Source organism: Limulus polyphemus, unplaced genomic scaffold (genome assembly GCF_000517525.1).
Source record: "Limulus polyphemus unplaced genomic scaffold, Limulus_polyphemus-2.1.2 Scaffold1783, whole genome shotgun sequence".
NCBI classification, from domain to species: Eukaryota; Metazoa; Arthropoda; class Merostomata; order Xiphosura; family Limulidae; genus Limulus; species Limulus polyphemus.
Genome location: NW_013667393.1, coordinates 65,941 through 77,430, shown reverse-complemented (window position 1 = coordinate 77,430; position 11,490 = coordinate 65,941). Strand labels below are relative to the sequence as shown.

The window sequence follows — 11,490 nt, the reverse complement described above, 5'->3', positions numbered from 1 at the left end:
TAATTTGAGCATTATGACAGCTCTCAGAATAACAATAACCACTGCAAACTACAAATCATCCAGATAACTCATCTGAAGTTACCCACACAAATCCAAATCACGAATATGTATATCAAAGCATATCATGTTGAAGATTGGAGATTTCTGGCTAACCTGTCTAACAACACTCCTATGAATCTATCAAAAAAACTAGTGCTAGACAACCCATCTGGAATGTGTATAAAAACACTAATGTAAAGGTTTTCATTCTGTTGACCACATCATAACCACCAACCTTATATTGCTAACCATAAGTGATTCAACAAGAACTGTTGAACGTCAAGGTAACAGACTTCTGTATGGATCTTTCTTTTGCCGCCTTGGTGTGCGTGAGTACTGGAAGACATAGTGGTATAAAACAATCTAGAAACCCATACAAGAATACCAAGCTTTCTGTCAGCACTTGTACCCTCAAGCACCTCTTCAGTATAAAGTTAAAGCAACAATTTCTGATGGAACAGTGATACTTATAAAGCCTGAAAAGTATGCATTAAAGTCCAGACTGACTTCATGCAAATAAGACATGACCCAATCTGTGCCTGTGTGGAGGAGGAAAGGAGTGCACGTAATAAAGACAGAGCGCTATACTGGAGATCAGCTTCCAAGTATTGATAGAGGAAATAGAATAAACTGTATAGCAAGGCCAATCTCGAGAGAACTTAGCTTAACATCTGTGACTGACTCACAGATAGTACTGCATAAAATTCTGTGGCTGGTAGAAAGTAAATGAAATGTATTGTAGGACTATCACCTGGACATATGTGCCAAGCCATGCTAGGGTAAAGCTAAATGAGAAAGCTGTCAAGCTTGCAATAGAAGTCCCTATAGAAATCCAGCATATCTTTGCACTAAAAAGCAAAAATAGCAATCATATAAGATTTGCATGAACATTTAGAGAGAACAATACTGCTGGAAAACACAGTACTATATGGTGTAGCCAGGAAAAGCAAAAAATGAGGATTCAGTACGATAGTATATAGCCAGGAGGCAGCTAGTAACATCAGTAAAGGAACTTTTGTTTAGCTTCTGCAAGACTGACAGCCTCCACATGTGGGGTTAGTGCCTGTCAGTGCAATCCATCGGATTGTCATTAATTACTGAGCTAAATAATGCTGTAACTCAACCATCAATAGTTGTTTAGCTGCAAGACTAAAATGACATAACCTAAGCAATTGTAGCTATCATTACGGTAATACCTAGGGTCGATCAAGATTAGAAAATACAAAGTCTAAAAATTCATGAATGAGCATGTGTAGCGTTAATTGTGCAAACACAGTCATTGAAGGCACATTACAACGGGTGTAAAATATGCACTGCCAGCTTTAACTGTAGTGCTAGCTTGAATACCATAATTCAACATTTGTGTGTGTGTATATATAACAGGAGTTTCACACTTGGTAACACTGGTGAAAGCTAATTTCAACATACTCGCACACACGCACACATATTGTGAACACTATCTCTTCAATGGAGTGCCGCTATCACTACTGCTACAGCAACAAAAATATAACAGCACTATCACTACCACTACTTTTGAAACTGACATTTATCATGATAATTATTCTCAGTGTATAATGTAAGAACGAAAAACTCAAATTTATTGGTAAATGGTAATTCTTTATTGCTAAAATAACATAATACAGACTTCTCAGAACAGCCTATCCATATCTGTGAATGATGAGAAGAAAGCAGCTAACAACCACGCAGTCTTCAATACATTCAATGACAGTACTTAAAGAACACAGCGTCAAATATTAAGCGAATATGATACCAGTAACAATAATAAATGAGCTAATAAGCTAATATGAAATAATTAATCTCAAATATTAGAATGTATTACGTATCTTATTATTCGTTCCATTCTATTATTGTTTTAATTTATTTAATTTCAGTAGGATCAGCTCCTCAAAATTGTTATCCATCGATCCAGTTCTTTTTTATTTCAAAATGTCTTTCCTTGTTGAGAAAACGTGCTCTACAGCTGTAACGGTCGTATTGAAGTAAATGAAGAGAGATTTAAAAGCTGGTAAAGGGAACAAGCTTCATTCTATATCTTTTGAAGTAGATGGTTCTTCGCTCAGGACCAGTGTTATTTGATCGTTGCTACTTTGGGACAAATTACTTGTAGATTTTACTTGTCGTTTAAAGCACATGAAGAAGACTTTTTCGTCATCTCCTATGGTGCTCAAAAATGATGAAAAATCACATAAATCAGTATTTGCTGACTTTCATCACCGCCACCTTCTATCTTCTCTGAAAGTTTTTAATCATCATTTGTTTTACAGTTTCTATCCTAGTGTTTGAGCTAATCCAAATCAGTTTAAACCATGGGTGAAAAGCATCTGCGAGAATGTGATCCTCATTTCCAAAGTCAGCTTCAAAGTGCTTTTCAAGATGAAGGCAAGGGATCCTGTCAAGGAGAAGCCCAATTGGAGACCCTACCCTAGAAGAGACAGGCAAAGGAAATGTAAATGTTGGAGTAGACGATATGAGAAGGTTTAGTATATGAACAATATGAACTAAGAACAATCTTTGTATATAGTAAGAAAAATATTGAAAATATTTCTGCTGAAGAAGGGCTTAATTTACACTATACAGATTATAGGCATATCATAAACACTACATATAGTTCTCTTCTTCATGTCAAAAGTCCACTTAGATCTATTCAGTTACTTTAGAATTTCAGTTGACAGAATTGTACAGAGGAAACAACCATGAACTATTCAATCGAGTCTTCCCATGTTCCACACAAACACGGAGACCATTTTACGCAACCGACGCTAACTTTATAACCAAACCAGTATCTTTAACTGAAGTTAAAATCGCGACCAAGAAATTAAAAAACACTTCACCTGGCGAGAACGGCATCCGTAAAATAATTCTTAAAACGCGTCTGAAATCCTTAATCTATCCCTCAACTCTGGATACCAACAACACCAATAGAAATCTGCCATAATCAAAATTATACCAAAGAGTAGCTCTGCCACTAAATATCCGAAAACTACAGACCAATTAGTCTACTAAACAGCATAGAAAACTCTCGGAAAAAATAATCACAATGCGTTTATTATGGTACCTGGAAAAGAACAATATCCTAGCAGAAATTTAAAATGCATCACGCAAACATAGACAAACAGCCGATCATCTATTTAGACTAACCGAATCCAGTATCCAAGAGTTCAATAAAAAGCATACAACAACAGGTCTCTTCTTAGACGTAAAGTAAGCCTTTAATTCCGTCTGGTATTAAGGCCTAATATTTAAATTCACCCAATTTAAATTTCCGCCAACAATCATCAGATGGATATCTAGCTTCCTATCAGATACAAAATCTAAAGTCAAAATTAACAATGCTGTATCCGACCCAATCAACTTACAGGCAGGAGTACCCCTGGAATCAGTATCAAGCACTCTTTTATATATCGTTTTCGTTAATGATATACCGAAATTAACGTTTACTCATGCATCACAATATGCAGATGACAGCGCCGTCTGGGGCACCTCACGAGAGTTCCTACTTGCAGCATCAAAAGTTCAAACTTTACTAAACTATATAACGAAAACACTGAGCTAAGCTTCTTCAGGGTCATCAAATTGTTAGGTATTATTTCAACAATAGATTAATCTCACCTTTTAATACTATACGTACGCTGACTGTCTAATCATGTATGTTCCGATCCTTACCCACAGCAGCAATTATAGGGCACTGGTAGAGTGGATTTTTTGGCACTCTACCAGTAAAGTGGGTTTCCTCGGGGTAGTCCCGTTTCCTCCCCACCACAAATTTTCTCGGGCATTGGACTCGAACCCAGCCTCCCTGAAAAGAGCCAACCTATCTGATATCAAAATTACATCAACATTTTATTAGTTTAGTAATTAGCATCAAAACTATTAATTTCATTATAAATCAAACCTTAGAGCCTTTACGCCCACTGACCAGGCTACTAGTAATGTCAATTAATCACGTATAAAGTTACTCATAGTAATACAAGTGTTTACTAAAATCATGCATATGGAGATGCGAATGTTGCTTTGAGCTGGATGCTCCAGCCAAACCGGACCACCGTATGACTTTCAAAACAGGAAGACACGACAACACTCAGCACGATTTCCGGCTTTCTTCTTCTTCCGACTTTACTGACGCCTATCACCGTCCCATGTGTAGCAAGTTTTAGACACCCTTTTCATATATTTCCATATCTAGCAGAAACCCCCTCACCAAGTAATAATATATTTCAACCACGAACAGGATAAATAGAAAAACTTTTCTGAGCATCCCTGGTTGTTTCCTTTAAACTTAAATGTCATAATTACCATCACGAGCGCAAGTCTTCCTTGTCTGATAACGAATTTTCAGGTTACTTTTATGAACTACTGGTAAGTTTACTGGAAACAAACATTCTAGATGATGATGCGTATTATTGTTGTAGACAGAAGGGGTCGCTATCTCCACCCAAACTTCGCTGACTGTTTAACAAAATCAGTATCTGCTTGCAAAGGCGTCATTTGCTTATAAAAAAAGTAAAAGAGATAAGCCAAAACATAATAGACCAGAGTCAGAATACATAATGCAGATTAAAAAATATATATATATACATATTTATAAGTAATATACATATATACTAATTATAATGTTTGGAGACGGCTTAAATAAGTAATGAAGAAAAACTTTAATATAAGCATTTGCTGTTATGTTAAACTTATATTAAATTTTTTTTCATTACCCATTCAAGTCGTCTCCAAGCATTATTAGTCTCAAAGTGGGTTCCTCGTCATCGAATATTTATTAATTATAATTTTATTCAAATCTATAAGTCATACACATACAAAAAGTGGGGACATGTCCCCTCCCATCAAATGACGCCCATGTCGGATTAAGGGAGAATGTCGCTAATTTACTTTAAAGAAGGCAAAATGTAAAGTTGTACGATAACTACTTATTAAAATCCTAGATTAACAGCAGCTCACAGTGTATCTCGTGCTTCCTGTTGCAAGTTTCAAGTTATCTCCAAAACTATTTTCAAGTCACAGTAAGATAAATTAATATTGTTACGTCTCTGGTCGTTGGATAATTTCCTGTAAAAATTCTTTCCGAGAAACTTCAGCGATACAAGTCTTTTCTTAATTAAAACTAGTTTATTACTTCTCGATACAACTTTATAATACACAGAATTTCCACGGTCACTTTAACTTAAACACACACTTTAATTCACAACGATTCACGCACTTTTCTTACGGTCACTACAGCTCACTTGACTCGATTATCTGTCTCTATATCTCCCTGTCTGACATACTCCCTCCGCTTTATTTGCCGGCTTATATACTAAAATAGATGGCGCGTAGAAAAGACTAGAGTAGCCAGGAAGAAACTTCTAGAAACTCATTACGTGTTACCAGCGTCACGTGACTTCCGCTGTTGTAACAATATCATTATAATATTCAAGTCAAACGATTAATACATACATATATATATATATATATATTTAAGTATTAATTAACTCACTACTAAGTTGAAATAACTCTATTACGCACAAAATTCAATTTTTATTTATACATTCTTATAAGATAACACAAACAGTGTCTCCGTTTAGTAAGCATTTTCTAATTCAAGTTCTCGAAAATTGTGGCACCGTATAAAGAAATTATATATATATAAACAACTTTACAATTTGAATCTAGAGACTTTCTGTTAAATTTGTTTATTGAATATTCACGCAGAGTTACTCGAGGGCTATCTGCGCTAGCCGTCCCTAATTTTGAAGTGATAGGCTAGAGAGAGAGAAAATAGTTAGTCAACACCATCCACCGCCAACTCTTTATCAACGAATAGTGGGATTGACCATCACGTTATAACGCAATCACGGTTGAAAGAGTAAGGATATTCAGCAACAGGTGTAATTCCCTAAGATGAGGAGTGAAGCTTTCTAACCACTGGGCCCTTTCCGTTAAGATTTGGCAATCAAATCGTTTTACAAAATTTATATATACTATTTTGCCACTTGTGTCAATTTTGTGTTTAAATCGAAGAACAATTTTGCGTAAGTAAGCGTTCAAAAGCCATCCTATCAAACCATGTAAAGTGTTTGACAATTATTTTATTAACTAAGTAAGAATATGAGTGGTAACAAATTTAAACATAAACAATTGTATCAGTTGATAAAATCTAATGAGTTTGCCAGCGGTTTGATTGTCTGCTAAGTAATTTGTAACGGATGAAATCACATAACAGCACACAGCTCATTCTTCTATCGTAGTATGTTCCTTATTTGCTGACAAAAGCTGTTTTTAAAGTTTCGATTTAATCGCAAAGTAATAATTAGACGGCTACCGTAAACTATTGATCTTTGCATGGTAGTTAGAAGCATACAAACAAGAGAAACTCTTTGTACTGCCTGAGAATAGTGTCACAGTCCCTTTCTTCCGCTCTACCTGCGTTTACCAAACATTTTAGACAAACGTAAAAACACTGGATAGTGCATCACTTCCGTATTCAAGATGTTCGTGTTCCTTACTAAACTGTAAGTTAAGGGGAACTTCTGAATAATTTTCAAAACAACAGCCTTGAGGAACTGTCTGCATTTAAGTCTAGCAATTTTATCCTTGAGGACTTTGTAACAAAACCAGTATCAATTTTGGAAGGTTATTTTAATTAAAATATTTCTGCCGATCAAATCCAGGCTTGCAACGTGTTGTGATTCGGTTATGTTTTCTAGTCGTTCTGAAGTCACAAATCTTTCCTGAAAAGAACAAAGAGATTAGTAGCCAGAAAATACAACACTGGTTTATCATTCTGAAATTCTTTGAGAAAAGTTTCGGTTTCTCTAGCAACTGATAGAATAAAAACTGTGCTTCGGGGATGAACAGATGAGAGTTAACAGTTTCATGAATATTGTTCACATGACTTTAATTTTGGTGGGTTTTTCTGCACACTCACATATGTTTCAAGAGGAGATAGCAGGGACAAACATTTTTCTACAACACTGACGTTCTCCAGCTATTGGTGCTTAAAAAACACTGGTGGAAGGTCCGAGCATCCAATCACTCTTTTGAAGTCATCAGCTATCGATGTTGAATCTTTAAAAAATAGTAAAAAGTTGGAAGAGTTTTTTCAAATTTCTAGTCAGCTGCTTTACACTCCTTTCTAAAAGCATTGTGAATTATATGTAAACCACAAGATCCAACTTGCAACAGGTTTCTTTTTGGATTGAATTTATTAGCTTCAGTTGATAACTTTGCATGTAATTTCCAATTAATATTGGCACCACCAATGGATATCTGCAGTAAATTCTTAGAACCAATGTTTGTAAAGACAGGTAACATCTCATCAAATAGATCAGTGGCAGTAGAATGTCCTAAGAACTCTGATTTGATGTATCCTGCATGGACAGATTTTTCATTCCAAAAGCGAGCACGAGTGTCATAGTGTTTCACCTTGAGGGACTTGTTCAAGCTCTTATCAAACAAAAGAACATACCCATCAGATTTCTGGATTCTCTCCTTCAGTATGGAAGTGAAATGTGGAGCTAATCCATGTACAACTAAGCACGATGTTTTGTCTTCTTCACATGAAAACTTTTGAGCAATTTCACTGTCAGGGAACATACCATTGAAAATGTCTATAATCCTTTCATTTGAATGAAGTGAAAACAATGGCAGTCAATAGTTTTCAAAGTTCAAAAACCTTAAAACATCAGTAGAAGAAATAAATGACTGGATGCTGGAAATTGAACTGGAAGCGGTCACAGTGGTATTTTGTTTTTGTTTAAGATGGGCAGTTTCTGTTCAGGTGTTTTGAAGAAGTTGCGAATAGCAGTATTCTAGCTTGATATTGCCTTCATCAATTTTCATGTTTCTTGTTCATGATATGACTGTGCAAAGCTGCTTCTCCCATGTTGCTTATGTCAAATGAACTTTGGCATGATTTACATCTTGCTTTTCTAGGATGTGAATCTCTTTCTAGCATAGACATAATTTATGCAGGGGATGGAGGAACTTGTCCCACCCACTTTCTGAAGTTTCGAAAATCGTCCCTCTTCTCGCCATCTTTCTAAAGACGGAAATATGTAATTTTTTGGCTTAACTATTTTCATTTCAATTATTTTCACGTAAACCAAGACAAATGTAGTTTGCATTAGGATCATGTGGAAACTCAAGTAACATTGCAATTGCCTCAGTCTTGGCACAGCTTGAGTAAGTGTTTGAAACACAGAGGCAGTTGGTCACTGGCAGCTAAGAAAGGAAAAAACAGGAATCGCCCGTGTAGCGAGCTATACGTATGGTTTTGAAATACTAGTAAAGTTAAATAAATTATGTTCATGATTTCACTGCTGTAAATCTTAAATAATATCTGTGTGGACAAGAGGATCTAATTGTTAAAACTGGTTGTCTGTACTGTTATTATAAAATAACGAACTAAGGATATTTTGAAAACTGATTAGAAAACTCACTGTAAGAGTCAAATAACACAGGCCTGCGAATTTATATTTCATGAAAGTTGTTTTGGCTTTAATAACGGATTTTCTATAATTCAGCTCCGAAAATAATATTCTTTTTTTTTTCTCACAGGTAAGGAATTTTTACAAATCAGGAAAAAAAAACCTTACTTAGATCAAACTATTACTTCGTTTAACACAATGAACATTTTTTATTATTATGTTTGAGTTCTAGAACGATCGATAAGACTCTCACGTAGCGATTGGTCCGGAGAAATCTATAGCCAGTGGTTGTCAACGTTTTAAGCATAGCAATATTTAACTCGATTTCAATGAAAATGATTCACTTATATAAATGTAGATACGATGTTTTGTGAAAAATCTGTACGCGATGGAGAAAAATGCATATCGTTTTCGGATTTAGCGTACAAAAATTACTGTAGACCATATGAAAATTTCAAGACAATAAAACCATCACAGGCATGTGTTGTAGTTTCTTGGGAAAAAAAATTGTATTCTTATTTTAGTCTATTTACTGTGGATGTCAGTAAATAAACTTATTATTCTTTAATTTTTGAAAGTGTTACGTCTGGAATTATTTATAGGTGGAACGAATATGTGAAACATAATAATAAGGTGAGTCAAAATGTGTATGCAACTAGAAACTCAGACAAGCAAAGAACTTCAGGAATTAGTGAAACTGTTTAGTACCAAAACTAAACAATTAAGAATTTCTTACATTAACAGATTTAAATATTCATGATGCTAATGTAAGAGTTAGCAAAGTAACAGCAGATGTTTGTTTTCGATTTTGGTGAGTTAGAAACTCGTTTAGCTGGCTGTTTTGTGAAAGAACAAGCAATACATTAATATCCATGATATCCCCTTAAAGGACCCTTTATTTATTTTTTCGTTTCTGTACAAAAAGTGTAGGTTTAGGTAGCAATGCGTTCTTTGATTTTTTTAGCTACATGTATAATTATTCTCGTTTACTTCGATATAATTAAACCTATATTAAGGAAGCAAGACCAGTAGAAACGCAGCTCTCTAGTGCTTTGGCATCACAGCAACAGGAGGCAAAATCTTGCCTGTTGAACACTAAACACTGTGCAGTTTCTGGCATCGCAAGGGTCGGCTTTTAAAGTTCATGAGGAAAAAAGAAGAATCTAAGCCAGCTGCTGAAATTGAGATTAGAGGATGATCCCAAACTCTGTATGTGGTTCACATATAATCAAGATTATATCTGCTCTAAAATTCAAATTGAGATCCCGAGTTTAAAGGGCAGCTTCACTGTGAGAGATATTGATTCGGTGATCACTGATGGAACACAAGATATATCTGGCACTCAACAAGATTCAAGCTACCTATAGTGGATCAGGATCTGATGACACGTGAAGAATTTCCAATCTCTATGAAATGTCTTCAACAGCAGGAGAAAGAATATCTAAAGTTGCCACTGATGTCTTGCTGCAAATATATCAGGCCAATACTTTAGAGCACAGTCTTTTCTTTGAAAAGAACAGCCACCAGGTTTTTATGTCCATTGCAGTCCTTATTGTGTAAATATTTTTTTTAACTTAGGCAGCTTGTACAGCCTCTCCTGTGATTCAGGATTCTTTGCAGTGGGTTCACGAGTTGGGATGCTTGTTTGGACAATAAGGGAAATTTAAAGTAGTGTTTGGGGCAATAGCAAAGTCTGAGAGTGGATACTAAATTATTCTGAAACCACTGTACCCCGCAATGCGGACTGTTTGTATCCAAGCCATTCAGTCAATTCTCAACCAGTATGAGCCAGTGTTGCTTAATTTGGAAGAGATGGCTTCATCCAGTGCATGAGATTCAGCAACTAAAGCAAATGGACTTCTGGAAAGATTTAAGAAGGGAAAAATGGTCCTAAGACTAACCCTAGCTACAGAAGTGATGAAGAATTTGGAGTGCCGGAACATCTCTTTACAAAAGAGAACACTAACCATTGTTGGAATGCTTTCTGCAGTGGAGTGTGTCAAAACCTCTCTTTAAGAAAAAAGAAGAGGAAAGCTTTACCAAAGCATATGATAAAGCAACATATTGTTTAGGACCACAAGCCATTATCTAATTCATCTATGCAGATTCTGCTCAACATAATGTCACTTAACACTCGTACCATGTTTAATTTTGAACCTGAGTTGTGGACCAGACCCAGCTGGAAAACCCCAACAATGTAAGTGAATCAGTTTTAACTAAATGAAAAACCTTTCAACAATTATTTCATATTTCAAACACCACAACATTTTTAACATATTGAATCTCCTTTTTTTTTGGTATTTAATGTTTACATTTAATTAACACTAGTTTCAATCACTTTGAAAACAATGACAATTTTTCTTGTGTTTAATTTAAATGAGCATTTAAACATAAAAAATTAGTCATAATAATTTCTCTGAAATCTGAATTCAATTACCGAGAGTTTTACACACCAAAGTAACTTTAGATGAAATCTTCCCTATTAACTTCAAGTTGGGTGTGTTTTATTAGATTAATATTCTAATCTTAGCTGACATGCCAGACTAGACATGCTATCAGTACTGTGCCCCCACAGAAATAGAACCCCGATTGTGAGCTGCTTAAAACCAAGTTCATTATTACTTTACTATAAACACACACAACATTCATTACGTAACAAAAGTATTTTATTTACATGTATACTAAGAAACCATTAAATTTTCCTTTCAGTTGAAGATGTTTTTGCTTTCTTTAAAAGTGATTCAGCCAGACAATTGAATCTTTCTGGATTCTGTAAAATACAAGAGTAAAGAATCCTTCATAAACAAAATGGATGAAATAACATTAAGCCAATAGAAAGAAACCAATAAATAAAACATGAACTGTATGATTATAGTATCCCCACAAGTATTGTATTTATAATAAATAAAACGTGAACTGTATGATTAGAGAATCACCACAAGGATTGTATTTATAATAAATAAAACGTGAACTGTATGATTAGAGAATCACCACAAGGATTGTATTTATAATAAAT

At 35.0% G+C, this 11,490-nt stretch overlaps 1 protein-coding gene across 2 annotated transcripts in view; it reads right to left on the bottom strand.

Annotated features, from left to right (window-relative positions):
• Nucleotides 1-1,655: 1,655 nt before the first annotated feature.
• LOC106464924 (replication factor C subunit 2-like) overlaps nucleotides 1,656-11,490 on the bottom strand; it is a 42,558-nt gene continuing 32,723 nt past the window's right edge. The window contains exons 11-12 of one of the 2 annotated variants that reach the window (XR_002611855.1): nucleotides 3,670-3,856; nucleotides 1,656-2,482 (exon numbers count right to left, since the gene is read on the bottom strand). The gene's annotated coding sequence lies outside the window, so the exon portion shown is untranslated. Of the gene's footprint in view, nucleotides 2,483-3,669; nucleotides 3,857-11,118; nucleotides 11,245-11,490 lie in introns of those variants that run through there. The other variant, XM_013925096.2, reaches the window with a different exon arrangement.